A 14,976-nucleotide genomic window follows, 5' to 3' on the forward strand; every position below is an offset into this window, starting at 1 on the left:
CAGACTGATTGATTGCATATGTGGAGAGAGAATGAAGCCTTCAATGATATCAAAGTTGTGAACCCATGTCATTGGAAGGTTGATGGTGCCCTTTACAAAAACAGGGAAAATATGAAGAGAGAAAAGGTTGGATAGAAAATTAATTTGTTTTTGTTTTTGTTTTTTTGGACATATTAAGTTAGAGATATCTATGGGATGTCAAAGTCAAAATATTCATCAGATCATTAGCAGTAAAGCTATAGGAAGAAAATCAAGGCTGAACATTTAGTTCTGAAAATCATCTATTTAAGAGATGATACATGGGGATGCCATGGAAACTAATGAAGTCACCAAAGGCAAAAGAGTTGAGACAAAATAAAACAAGGCTCAAGACAGAGATTTAGGATTAGGTGATCAGAAACATTATAATCTAGAAAATACTAGAGCCATCAAAAAGGCAAAAGAAGAATGAAAAGATAATATTGTCAAGAAAACTAAGAGGGAACAGTGTCCAGAAGGAGAACATAACGTATTGTGACAAATGCTGATATACAGTGATAATTGATTAAGTCAAGAAGTATGACAATCAAGTAGGAAAATAATTTGTTAATTAAGATTAATCATTAATTGTAACGAGCTGTCGTCTCTAGAAGCTGCCGGATCACTCTCTGGGAAGAGATCTGCTGTGTCTACTCAAATCTCTCAGACAGATTCTTCTTCCTGTAGTGAACCGTTGTCTCCAGGCAGTTGCTGTTAACTCTTGTCCTTAGAAGTGACTTCCCTTCCTGCAGAGAGCCCCGTCAGGCCTGATGTAATGCAGAGAGTCTTCCTCTTGAATCCTGGCTCTGAATCTCCTCCAACTCTTATCCTTCTTCAGGCCGATCTGCTCTCTGCGCCCAGTGCTCTCTCTTTTATTCTCCCAGAGAATGGGCGTGGGATAATGCAAGGGCTTCTGGGAAGAACCACCCCAGCCAATGAGCTTGCCCCCTCTATCAAGTCAACCTGAGTTCTCACCTTGTAACCGTCCAGAAAACCTGAGTTCTCACCCAGTAATCCTAACATCTCCCCCTTTCTTTTGATTTAGAACATAGGACAGTCATGACCTTGAAACATAAATCCATCAATATGGGAAGTATTACAGATAATTACATAAATTACATAAGCATATAGTAACATAGTAACATAATACATGCTAGAAGTATATGACAAATAACATAATCAAATAATCATAAATTGAAAATTTATAAATGTCCATAAGTCCATTGTCCATTAGTCTCATCTTGTGTGAGGAAGTCCAATGATTCCTGCTGGTTTTTCTTTAACAGTCTTCTTATTATCCATGCTCTTTCAGTGTCAGATGTTTCTTAGATCTTCTCCTTTATTTTGAGGTCTTTCTCTTTTTCTGTCTCTCTCTGATGGACAAGGCGAATATGACTCGTTGGCACCCATCTGATTCCTTCTCCTGCTGAAGAAATACAAACAAACCCTCTCTCCCAGGCAGTTAACCTATCTAATTTCCTTCTATTTACCACTTTCTAAATCTCTTCTCATCATCTGACAATTACATTGGAGTTGTTTGCACTGGACACAGCCCTGTTGGTTTAAAAGGCCTGTATTCTCCCCAAGTGTAATCCATTTTTGCAATCTGATTGCCTGTTGACTCACTTATCAGGTAATCCCTTTCTGCCATGTGATTGCTTTTCTGCTGGTTGATTAAATCAGAGTCCTGACCTTCTAAAGGTTCTTTGGGTGTAGCATCAGCTGCCACCATGCCCCAAGTCTTTTTTGCCTGGGGCCCTGGACCTGGGCCCCTCATCCCATTTCCCTGAATTATTCTACACTCTGATGCCCAATGGAGTCCTCTGTTGCATTTTTAGAACTTTTCCTTCTCCTACAACTTGCTTGATAGTTTAAGGCTAATTGAACTATGTTGTAGATATAAAATACTTCTGCAGAAATTGAACGAGGCCCATTTTTTGCTTGAAATTCTTTCATTTCATATCCCACTAGCTTCCATTTATCTACATCTATCTTTTCTTCCTCTAAGAACCAAGGGGATGTGCGTCTTAATGCAGCCAAGAGTTTAGCAATCTGTACCCAGGTTACAAGTAAACTCTGCTCCTCAATTATGTTGATTATACTCTCTATAGTACCACTCCTGAATGGAGCTGAGGTTGCGTCTGGGGCTGAGGTTGAGTCGGCTGAGGTCCAGGGATTGAATATAGCTAACATCTGCCCCATTTCAGCTATAAGAGATTCCTGGTTTAGCCCTTAACAAGTTAAGTTCCTTATTTATCTATTAGCACGCTCACTTAATCTTTAACAAAGTTTCCTCGTTACTCACGGTTCTGGGTCAGAGAGACTGAGATCTAGATTGGAAGCTTTTCCACTGGAATCAGGACTGTGTCTGTCCCTGTTCGGGCGCCAAATTGCGAAGGTCTGGTCTAGCTCCTCTTGTCAGGATAAGCAAAAGTCCTTGCCCCACGTTGGGCGCCAATTGTAACGAGCTGTCGTCTCTAGAAGCTGCCGGATCACTCTCTGGGAAGAGATCTGCTGTGTCTACTCAAATCTCTCAGACAGATTCTTCTTCCTGTAGTGAACCGTTGTCTCCAGGCAGTTGCTGTTAACTCTTGTCCTTAGAAGTGACTTCCCTTCCTGCAGAGAGCCCCGTCAGGCCTGATGTAATGCAGAGAGTCTTCCTCTTGAATCCTGGCTCTGAATCTCCTCCAACTCTTATCCTTCTTCAGGCCGATCTGCTCTCTGCGCCCAGTGCTCTCTCTTTTATTCTCCCAGAGAATGGGCGTGGGATAATGCAAGGGCTTCTGGGAAGAACCACCCCAGCCAATGAGCTTGCCCCCTCTATCAAGTCAACCTGAGTTCTCACCTTGTAACCGTCCAGAAAACCTGAGTTCTCACCCAGTAATCCTAACAATTAATAATTTTGGAATAAAAATGTCATTTGAATGATAAGATTACAAACAAGATTGCAAAGGTTTGAGAAGTAAGTGAAAGGAGAAGTAAAGGCAAAAATAGTATAGATAAACTTTTAAAAAGGAATAACTTGAATTCTATAGTATTAATAGATAATAAGCATAGCCTTTTGTAAAAAATTTCTTTCAGAATCACAGAGTTAGTACCTAATCTTTACTAATGAAAGTTTTCAAATTGCTTTTCTTCTTTAACTTATTTGAATCTCACAGTTCTAAAAGACAGATTTTATAGCTATTGTTAATGTTATTTTTAAAGGAGAAGAACCTAAAGCTCAATGTTTCAATGATTTGCATTTGTGGTCACACAGTAAGTTAAGTGTTAGCGATAAGATTCAAAACTGGCTCTTCCTGATTCCAAGTCTAAAACTGCATTCAACTTATTTTCCATCAAGATCTTGAAAACATGATAAAATATGTGGTTATTAATACAATGCAACTTTTAAAGCATATTTTGTGTCACAGCTATTCATTCTATTAACAAGTGATGAATCAAGCATCTATCTAACTGCAAAAGAAAATGCCCAACACTTTAAATATGTAAAACTTTATTTTCAATCAACAACAGAACTGAATTCCATGGCTGTAGATATCTTTTTTCCCCCACAAACTAGGAAGAAAAATATTGTAACACTGTGCCCAAATTTCTGAGGCTGAGAGGTTTCATACATACAGATTTTCTAGTCACTTTCCTCTGCACCAGCACCTTTGTTCACCATATTGCTAAGGCCTGCTATTTGATTACTTAATCCTATAATCATCTGAGTCATTGGCCTTATTGCTCCAATCTTTTTACTATCTATAAATATTAAAATTTATATTCATCAGATATAATTTTTTCTTGATTCTGGTAAGTATACATATATATAAATGAATATGTGTAGTAAGTTTAAGTGTATGAATATTTTTGTGTATTAATTCATTTATAAGAAGTCTGCTTTTAAGAGTGAAGTACAAAGGACATAAAAGAATTCTGACTTTTTTTTACAATGATTACTTTTTATAAGGAATTGAGTGGTTTTAACTTAAAAACTCATATATAATTTGGAGTAAAATCCTACTATTCTATGATGAGAATTATTTTTTTTCCTTTCAGAAACATACATTATATGATATAAAAATTAAAAGGGTGAATTTGAAAACAGAGGACTTAGATTTTAATTCTGACTGCCAGTTATTGTAATGTTCTCTCTAAAATGTAATGTTCTCTGTTGAGGTTTTCTTGGGGTCTCTGGAGGCAGCCTTCATTTCAGTTCAGTAATCACCACAAGTTCAACCAGATGGTAAAGTCCAAATCTTTATTGTTTCTTTTAAGGTCTTATCTCCTTTCCTGGGGCCAGGTTAGCTTTCTTCTAATCCAGATCCTTTATTATCTCCTTCCTGATGCTGGTAGCTTTCTGGAGAGTCTTTCAGTCTGGCCTTGGTCTTAGTGGGGGAAGTGCAGGAGTCCAGGCCAGCCACTAGGAAGATCTAAGATGGAAGAATGAATTGAATTTCTCCCCTTGGTTCTGAGAGTTTAAGCTCCTGCCAACAGTTGTATGTCTCTGAATCTCCCTGGCTGAGGTTTCTAGTTTATAAGCTCCACACTGAATACAAACCCATCATTATATCACTAAGAAACCATTATTTGTTGTAGGATTAAATCAATGCTAAACTAGATTTAACCATTGTCTCCTCAATTCCACTTTGTACCTTGTTTCAAGTTCTGCCCCATAACATCTCCTTGTAGGATTAAATCAATCATACTGAACCATACTAAATTTGATAACAATTCTACTGACTTAGTAACTTGTAAGAATCCTTTGTTTCAAGTTCAGAGTTCTGGCCCATAACAAGTTATCACCTATGTGACTTTGGTCAAATCATGGTACAACTGTGGGACTCAATTTCTTAATCTTAAAATAAAGGGTTGAACTCTCTGAGTTCTAAAATTCTATTAGTTCTAAATCCATGGTCATAAAACCCCCTGTAAATCTAAGAAATGTAGAAGAAAAAGCCAAAATGGAATGTTTAATGTGTTCAAGGTACTGTATTCAAGGTGATTATATCTCTACATTAATATGTTCATGTCATCATTTTATATACATACATACATACATACATACATATATATATATATATATATATATATATATATATATATATATATATATATATATTTATTTATTTATGAAGTACTCAGAACCATATTAGTAAGCTTTGGATATGCATGAATTAGATTGGTCACAGATTTTATCTACACACTGCTAAAATATCAGTTTTGAATCATATCAATAATGATGATTTTCTGCACTGCATATTCAAAACAACTCTCTTTACATATATATGCATAAAATACATACATATTCACACATATATTCATTTATATGTATGTGGATTTGTTTTTAGTAAATTTTAGGGTAATCATCTTTATAAAGATATGTGTATATACATTACTTTTTTAGATATTTATAAAGTCAGAAACCAGATAACTTAAAACAAACAAGTGCCCTCCAGTAGTCTTATATTTTATTTTATTCTTCATAGTTCTTCAGCATGAATGAGAAGGTCAACAAAAATGTGGTACAAAGCATCAGCTATGAAGGTTTTTTCAATGTTAAGTACAAATATGAGACATGACAGGGATGACTCACATTCCCTGACATTCCCATCACATTCAGAATATACTTTCATGTTATTTTTAAATTGGCTGCAAAGAATAGTGGATGACATCAGAATGGAACATTCTAGCTGCTATGTGATCCACAAAATATGTCCACATTGTAGAATTATGACAAAAGCAAATTTATATTTTATGTTTTCTATCTTTTTATTTAAATAGGCATGGAATAATCTATGGATTTTCTATGGATTAAGTATAGAAAGTCTCTGGTGCCTATTTCAAACATAAAATGGAAATGAATATCCTGTCACAATCTAGAATTTCAAAACTACTGAGTCATTTCAATAGGAACAAAAACAAATTAGCTAAATTTGTAATTTGTCATCAAGAAAATCTTTTAAAAAATCTTATCGCTGAGTTTAGTTTTTATTTTCTAATGAGGTCTCTTGGCATCATGAACCTCAAATTAAAGAAATTATAAGACAAGCAATGAAATGAATGGATATGAATTATTATCATATCCATTCATTTCATTGTTTGTTTTATAACATTCCCTTTTATCATCTTATATGATACTTTGCACTAATTAAATGTTTGTTAAATTAACAAGTTAATAAGAATAGCTAGCATTAAATAGTTAAATTTCGCCAAGTGCTTTACATATATTATGTCTTTTTCTATGCTCAACAATCCTTAAAAAGTAGATGATAGCATTGTTCTTATTTTACAGAGGAGGAAATGAAGGTAGAAAGTAATTATGTGTCTTGTTCAGGATCATATAGCTTGTAAAAGTAAGTGAATAGCACTTTCTTCTTCAATCTAGCATTTGTTGAAGTGAGTTTTTCTTTACTGCGGACTCTTAAGAAGAATGTGATAGTTTCCTCTTGTCTGTTTTTAAAGTAGATATATGTTTGTATGTATGTATATATGTATATGTACATATATACACATATACACATATATATATATATACATTCACAGAAATACATACAACACAGATATATCTGTATACATGCATAAACCAATACTATATATATATATAGTAAATATATATATATATAGTAAATATCACATGTATATGATCTATTTATTTATCTATATTTATGCAAAGATAGGTAAACAAATGATAAATATGTAGAAAGAAAAATGGTGAGTCATTTATAATTTAAAGTTTTCAAGCATTTCATAAGAAGTACTTCTGAGAGTTTGAGTCTAGAAAAATAAAAGAAGTATGTGTCAAATATGGTATTGAATCCAGGTCTTCCTGACCCAAGGCTCATATTTTCTGTACTATGTATCTCTGATTATATTCAGAGATAAAATATTATCTCTAGAGGGAATATTAAAGTGAATCATATCCAATATTCTTTTTTTTTTTTTTTTTAACAGGTGTTAAAGTACTTGGAAGTTGTTAATTATTGATTGCATGCTTTGTTATTCTGGGTTCCTACTAGTGTAGCATGTGATTATCAACTAGGAAGGAAGCAAATTCCTTTAATATTAATTATGTTAATGATTCTCATTTCTGAAAAAGCAGTATCTGATGGCTTCTCTGTATCTTGAATTCTGAGCACTGAAATCTGTCTCTGTTATATTAACTTCTCATGTGATATATGTGACAAATATGCCTATAAACTTTTGTTACATATAGAAAATACTTTATCCAATTTTATGTTTAGTATAATTCCTTAAATTTTTGTTGAACTAAAACAAAATATTAGTTAATTTTAACCTATTTATTTTAATATCATCTTAAGTAGGTTTTTTAATTGTTTAGTTATACATAGAAATTCTAATAAAATGTTTTATAGATGGTTATATTAAGAACAAGCTAAATTTTAACAAAAAGAAGTGAGAGAAGTAAAAGAATATCAAAAAAGGGAAAAGGAAATAGATCCAAAACTTTTCAAAAGTGAATAAATTAGTAAGTGAATAATAATTTGTAATAATAATATGAACAAAAGTTAATGAAGAACAAAATTTAAAGATTACACAGAAAAAATAAAAAGAAAATAAATGGCTTATACATGGTTTTGGGGAACAAGTTGAAAGAAATCAGACAGGTAGCAGGAGAATCGGGGAGAAAAGTGTCAAGAAAATATAGAGGGGGAGCATAGCATTTTCACCTTTTTGTTGTTGTTTTATTGTTGTTTTATTTTGATTTTCCATGGGTTTTTTTTTCTTTTGATCTGATTTTTCTTGCACAATATGACAAAAATGGAAATATGTTTTTTAAAAAATGCAAATATTTAACTGATCATTTGCTGTATAGGGGAGGAGAGAGGTAAAGGAGGGAGAAAAAATTTGAAATGCAAAGTTTTACAAAAACGAATGTTGAAAATTATCTTTATGTATATTTAGGAAAATAAAATACTATTTAAAAAGATAATAAAGGGAAGAATTGATTAAGGAGATTATGATTGACAATGTCAAAGACTGCAGATGAGGATTGAAAAAAGGCTAGTAGAAAATTAGAACAATTAAAAGATTAATTTTGGAGAGAACTGTTTCAGTCAAACAACAAGATTAGAAGCCAGATTGCAAAGTTTTGAAGTGAGACAAAATGAAGTGAAGATAACAACTATAAATGACTTTCCCAAAGAGTTTCAACCAGCATGATATTTGAAAATCCAATGATACTGCTAGGGCACCATGAGGTATTATTTAATAAAATTTCAAATTCAAAACACTTCTGAAAATAAAAACATCAGTGATAAGTTTTTTCCATAGAAGCAATATGAATAGTACAATATAAATAAGTGCAATGGATAAAATTCTAATAGGTTGAAAAATAATTTATCAGTTAAATCAATATAGAAGAATAATAAGACAAACTTAGACTTTGATGTTACATTAAAGTATAATCCGTCCATTAGTCATAGGTGTGTATAGCACAATACATTAGGATGTTATCCTCTTAGGGGGAAAGTGAAGAAGAAAGAGGTGTGTGTGGATGTGTGTGTGTGTGTGTGTGTGTGTGTGTGTAGAGAGACAGAGAGAGAGAGAGAGAGAGAGAGAGAGAGACAGAGAGAGAGAGACTATACAGAAAAAGATATAGACTCCCCAGTCCTAAAGGATATTATTTTTATTTATAAACTGAAATAAACTGAAGGGAGAACAAATTTTGGGAAACAGGAACTGTAGGTGTGTATTGCTTGAAAATTTGAATATCTTTGAACATGACTGGATGACAGCCACCATCATGTTAAAAATGCTTTATAACAACTGCACCAAATCCCTTCTTCCTCCCCTCCCCACACCATTTTACTTGAAGTCTTTCTCACAGATTCATAAAGGCAATTTAGGATGTATTTTTATAAGAGTGCAAAAACTTCCTAATTGGCTTCCATTCTTTTTGATACAAACAGCAAATCTCTTCCTCTTTTGAGTTAATCTCCCTTTACTTAGTCCCAAATCATACACTTAGAGATTTAGACAGTTCATAGTTAATGCTGTTTTCTTTAACAATATTCTCAAATGACTTTAAAAATTAACCACTAAACACTATAAATTTTCTAATTGCATTCTTTCTCCACCACTTTCATTGCCCTACTTATAGGAAGGAAGAAGGGAAATAATTTGGGCATATTCTTCCTTCAGGGAAGCAAGTATTGAAAGGTAGGAGGGAGGAGAAAAATGATAAATCCCTGACTCACATGCCTCCTGGTCTCTCTGTGGTCAGGTCAGCACCTTGCTTCATTTCCCAATCTAGCTTCCACAGTTTCCTGGTTTTGATAGCAGCAAGCACAGTGTACCCATTCCCACCTTTTTATAAGAAGCAGAAGTGCAAACCAGAGAGTGCTGATACTTTTTCTTTTTTTTTTTTTTTTTTCCCCCAAGTAGCCCTAATGTATTTTCCATAGAAAATGGAATGAATTCTCTTTCCAGGTGAAAAGCCCCTGGAAATTGAAAGAACATTAAACTTTCATATCCTTGTGTATCTTATAACTAAAGGAAATTCTCCAACATCTCAGGAGCAATGTAACTTGGAAAATAAATAAATAAATATGATTTACTTCCAAAAACAAATTTAAAAATGAGACATAAAATTACCAAAACAGTAGCTAGAGCAACAGCCCTGAAGTTAGGAGGACCTGAGTTCAAATTTGACTTCAGACACTTAACACTTCCTAGCTGTGTGATTCTGGTCATTTAATACTAATTGCCTCAGGGAAAAAAAATTATGAAAACAAAATTTACTGCATTAAAATTTACATATGTGCTCTTGGCATACTAAACTTGGCATGCCCATGGGACTGAATTGTATTTAATATTTTTCACCAAATTTTTTGGCTATTTGAGAATGTTGATAGATATTATTCATTTTCTTATTTTGAAGTGAAGACAATATATTAAAACAAACAAAAATTTCTTATCTTTTCATCTGTTTTCTCCTTATCTGGAGTACTGATGTGTTTACTTAATTTGAATTTTGAAAAGTCATAAAATCCTAAGAGATAATGATAAATTATTTTTAATTTCCTGCATCCTAAAGCAAGCCTGTAATTTCTAACCTTTTTGCTTCAGGCAGATGTGAGTTTTCATCTTTTTGGTCCACCTTGAAAATAACAAAGATGACAGCTCATTTCTATACATAAAATGGGATTTAATTTCTGAATTCCTAAATTCTAAATTCCTATTTTTTTTAAATAGGCATATTACTTCAGATTAGCCAGTATTTTATCATATCTTTTCTTTTACTTAAAAATCCTATTTTCTATGTGAAAACATAATGAATAAGGTGCTTATGTAACTTGGTAGAGCAGCCTATTATCTCTGAAATTTACAATAAAGATTTTTCTCTGGGACAGCTAGGTGGTGCAGTGGATAAAGCACCAGCCCTAAATTCAGGAGGACCTGAGTTCAAATCTGGTCTCAGACACTTAACACTTCCTAGCTGTGTGACCCTGGGTAAGTCATTTAACCCCAGCCTCAGAAAAAGAAAATAAATAAACAAACAAACAAACAAATAAATAAATGGATGAATAAATAAATAAAGTAGAAAAGATTTTTCCCTACTAACTCTTTCCTTTCAAATCTTAGCTTTATTAGATTCATTTATGCAAAATCTTTTATGGAAGCAAAAGTATCTTATTTTATCATCTATGTTATTTTCCAATCTGTGTTTCATCATACACATTTCTCCTATAAATAGATTTGTTTCGTTTATTTGTTTAAGATGTGGTCTTTTCTATATAGGTCATATAATAACATCCAATGCATGTAAAGTGTTGGTCTAAAAATAATTTCTTCTTTACTGCTATCTAATTTTCTTGGTATTTTTTGTCAAATGCTACATTTGTATTCATATTCAAGGAAGCAGAATTCTTTGTCTTTATCAAATCTTATAATATTAGTTACTTTTACTATAATGTGTCATATTCTGATATTTATGTGTTATATACTAATACTTTCTTTTATATGATATCTATTTTAACCAGTATTTACCATTTTTTATTGTAATTTGAGATCTGCCAGTTCTAGATCACCTTAATTCTAATTTCTTTCATTATCTCTCTTGAGACTCTACCTTTTGTTCTTTTTCATATTAATTTTGTTAATTTTCTAGATCCAAAAAAAGTAATCACTTCCATTGGTTTGATATGGTAATTTAGATAATAGTGTCATCATTCTACCAGGAACAAGTTTTCCCCCAAAATTTCATGTCTTTATTTCTTTACATAGTTGTTACAACTGTATTTATGTAATTTTTTGGCATACTGTGAAAGATAGATTTTCAAGAATTTTATATATTTGGTAATAACTTTTTATATGGCATTTCTTTTTTTCTTCTTTCAGAGAACAAATCAGTATTATATATAAATATTGATGATTTTTTGAATTTATTTTATGACCTACAAGTTTGCAATACTTGCCAATAATTTACACTGTGGATAAACTCATGAATGTGTACAACTATTCCTGAAATTAAATTGTAATTGTATGCAAATAATATTTGAATAATACTATAGTGTACCTCATTTCACCCAGCTATATACCATTGCTAGGTCTACACCCAAAAGAGATTAAAAAAAAGAGGAAGTATCCTTTATTGACTACATGTGTACTTGTGTATATGTATATGCATACAGTGGGTTTTTATGACAAAATAGTTAGAAATTAAGAGGATGTCCAAAAACTGAGGATTGGTCCATTGATTAATGTGATAATAATGATATTGTGCTGCAAGAAATGATGAAATAGAATGATTCAAAGAGATATCTAAATATTTCTATGAATGAGTACAAAATGGTTAGCAATACTTGAAGAAAAAAATTGTAATTAATATAAATATTACATAAGGGAACAAATGTAATAATTTTAATATAGATAAAGAATGAAATCAATACATTATGATAAGAGTATTGTAAAATCAAACAAGAAAGAATTGCAAGTGAAAAAATGTAAGAAGCCCTGTCCTATAAAACAAAAACATTGCAAAGAGTCAGGTAATTCAGCCATAAAAATAGATCTCAGAACTGTTCAAATGAGAACCTAACCTCTTTCTTTTTTTTTTTTTTTTTTTTTTTTTTTTTTTTCTTCAGGCTCAGAACTATTCTCCTCTGGTCTGAATTGCTTGTACTTGACTTTACCTCACCACTCCATTACCTAGTTATTGAATGTGGTTATCTCTTTTTCACTTCAATTTCATTTTTAAATACACAATGAAATATTTTTATCTCCTCCTTTCTCACTCTAATGATGGCTACTATTAGACAAAATAGATATATAGTATAAAATTATTCTATATATGCTTCTACTTATCAGTTCTTTCTCTGAATGCAGATAGCATCTTTCTTCCTATGTCCTTTATATTTAATTTGGGTATTTATTGTAATGTCCAGGCTATCTTTTTGGAGGTCCTCCAAATGGGCCTTTTATCTTAGCAGGATAGTCACCATGAGGATGGACAGGAATAGAGTCTAAAGTCTTTATTGTCTCCTTCACAATCTGTGTCTGTCACAGTCTGACCCTTCACAGTGTGTCACTCTCCCAGTCTTACTTTTCCCCAGTTCTCTCATCCCTTAAATACCCTATTATAATTACCTCCCTACAGCATTCTGAGAAATCACCATGCTAAGTACTAAGTATATATAAACTAGAGAAACATCATCTCCTCAATTACACTGAGTAAACAATTTGTTGTAAGTAAATTACTTAAACCCATACTGATTTACATAGTTAGATTGCCCCTTTATTGTCTTGAAGATTCATTTCTTGACTTGCTCTAATTTTATGAACATTCCTCATAAAAGGGTCACCAAGAATTTCACTACTGCCCCCTCTAGATTTTTTTTTATTATTTATTTTTTTTTTATTCATTTTTCCAAATTATCCCCTCCCTCCCTCCACTCCCTCCCCCCCCATGTCAGGTAATCCCATACATTTTACATGTGTTACAATATAACCTAGATACAATATATGTGTGTAAATACCTTTTTCTTGTTGCACATTAATTATTAGCTTCTGAAGGTATAAAATAAATAGATAGACAGTAGTGCTAACAATTTACATTCGCTTCCCAGTGTTCCTTCTCTGGGTATAGTTATTTCTGTCCATCATTGATCAACTGGAAGTGAGTTGGATCTTTTTTATGTTGAAGATTTCCACTTTCATCAGAATATATCCTCATACAGTATTGTTGTTGAAGTGTATAGTGATCTTCTGGTTCTGCTCATTTCACTCAGCAACAGTTGATTTAAGTCTCTCCAAGCCTCTCTGTATTCCTCCTGCTGGTCATTTCTTACAGAGCAATAATATTCCATACCCTTCATATACCACAATTTACCCAACCATTCTCCAATTGATGGACATCCATTCAACTTCCAGTTTCTAGCTACAACAAAAAGAGCTGACACAAACATTTTGGCACATACAGGTCCCTTTCCACTCTTTACTATTTCTTTGGGATATAATCCCATTAACAGCAATGCTGGGTCAAAGGGTATGCAGAGTTTGACAACTTTTTGGGCATAGTTCCAAATTGCTCTCCAGAATGGCTGGATTCTTTCACAACTCCACCAACAATGTATCAGTGTCCCAGTTTTCCCACATCCCCTCCAACAGTCATCAATATTTGTTCCTGTCATTTTAGCCAATCTGACAGGTGTGTAGTGGTATCTCAGAGTTGTCTTAATTTGCATTTCTCTGATCAGTAGTGATTTGGAACACCCTTTCATATGAGTGGATATAGTTTCAATTTCTACATCTGAGAATTGTCTATTCATATCTCTTGACCATTTATCAATTGGAGAATGGTTTGGTTTCCTATAAATCAGGGTCAGTTCTCTATATATTTTGGAAATGAGACCTTTGTCAGAACCTTTACTTTTAAAAATATTTTCCCAATTTGTTACTTCCATTCTAATCTTGTTTGCATTAGTATTGATTATACAGAAACTTTTTAGTTTGATGTAATCAAAATCTTCTATTTTGTGATCAATAATGATCTCTAATTCTCCTCTGGTCATAAATTCTTTCCTCCTCAACAGGTCTGAGAGGTAGACTATTCTCTGTTCCTCTAATCTATTTATGATCTCATTCTTTATGCCTAAATCTTGGACCCATTTTGATCTTATCTTGGTATATGGTGTTAAGTGTGGGTCCATATCTAATTTCTGCCATACTAATTTCCAGTTTTCCCAACAGTTTCTTCCGAATAATGAATTTTTGTCCCTAATGTTGGTATCTTTGGGTTTGTCAAAGATTAGATTGCTATAGATGTACCCTTTTTTGTCCTTTGTATCTAATCTGTTCCAGTGATCTACCGTTGTATTTCTTAGCCAGTACCAAATAGTTTTGGTGACTGCTGCTATATAATATAGCTTTAGATCAGGTACACTTAGACCACCTTCATCTGACTTTTTTTCATTAAATCCCTTGAAGTTATCGACCTTTTATTCTTCCATATGAACTTTGTTGTTATTTGTTCTAGGTCATTGAAATAGTTTCTTGGGAGTCTGATTGGTATAGCACTAAATAAATAGATTAGTTTGGGGAGTATTGTCATCTTTATTATATTCGTTCGGCCTATCCAAGAGCACTGAATGTCTTTCCAATTATTTAAATCTGACTTTATTTTTGTGGCAAGTGTTTTGTAATTTTTCTCATATAATTCCTGACTATTCTTTGGTAGATGGATTCCCAAATACTTTATACTCTCAACATTTGTTTGGAATGGAATTTCTCTTTGTATCTCTTGCTGTTGCATTTTATTGGTGATATATAAGAATGCTCAGGATTTATGTGGATTTATTTTGTATCCTGCCACTTTGCTAAAATTCTGAATTATTTCTAATAGCTTTTTAGCAGAGTCTTTGGGGTTCTCTAAATATACCATCATGTCATCTGCAAAGAGTGATAGTTTGATTTCCTCATTTCCTACTCTAATTCCTTGAATCTCTTTCT

At 32.7% G+C, this 14,976-nt stretch overlaps 1 long non-coding RNA gene across 2 annotated transcripts in view; it reads right to left on the reverse strand.

Annotated features, from left to right (window-relative positions):
* Window positions 1-4,150: 4,150 nt before the first annotated feature.
* Window positions 4,151-14,976, reverse strand: part of LOC141546417 (uncharacterized) — a 110,301-nt gene continuing 99,475 nt past the window's right edge. For both annotated transcript variants that reach the window (XR_012483300.1, XR_012483297.1), the window contains exon 3: window positions 4,151-4,436. This is a non-coding gene — a long non-coding RNA (uncharacterized LOC141546417). The remainder of the gene's footprint in view (window positions 4,437-14,976) is intronic.

The sequence above is a fragment of the Sminthopsis crassicaudata genome, chromosome 1 (assembly GCF_048593235.1).
Source record: "Sminthopsis crassicaudata isolate SCR6 chromosome 1, ASM4859323v1, whole genome shotgun sequence".
Lineage (NCBI taxonomy): Eukaryota > Metazoa > Chordata > Mammalia > Dasyuromorphia > Dasyuridae > Sminthopsis > Sminthopsis crassicaudata.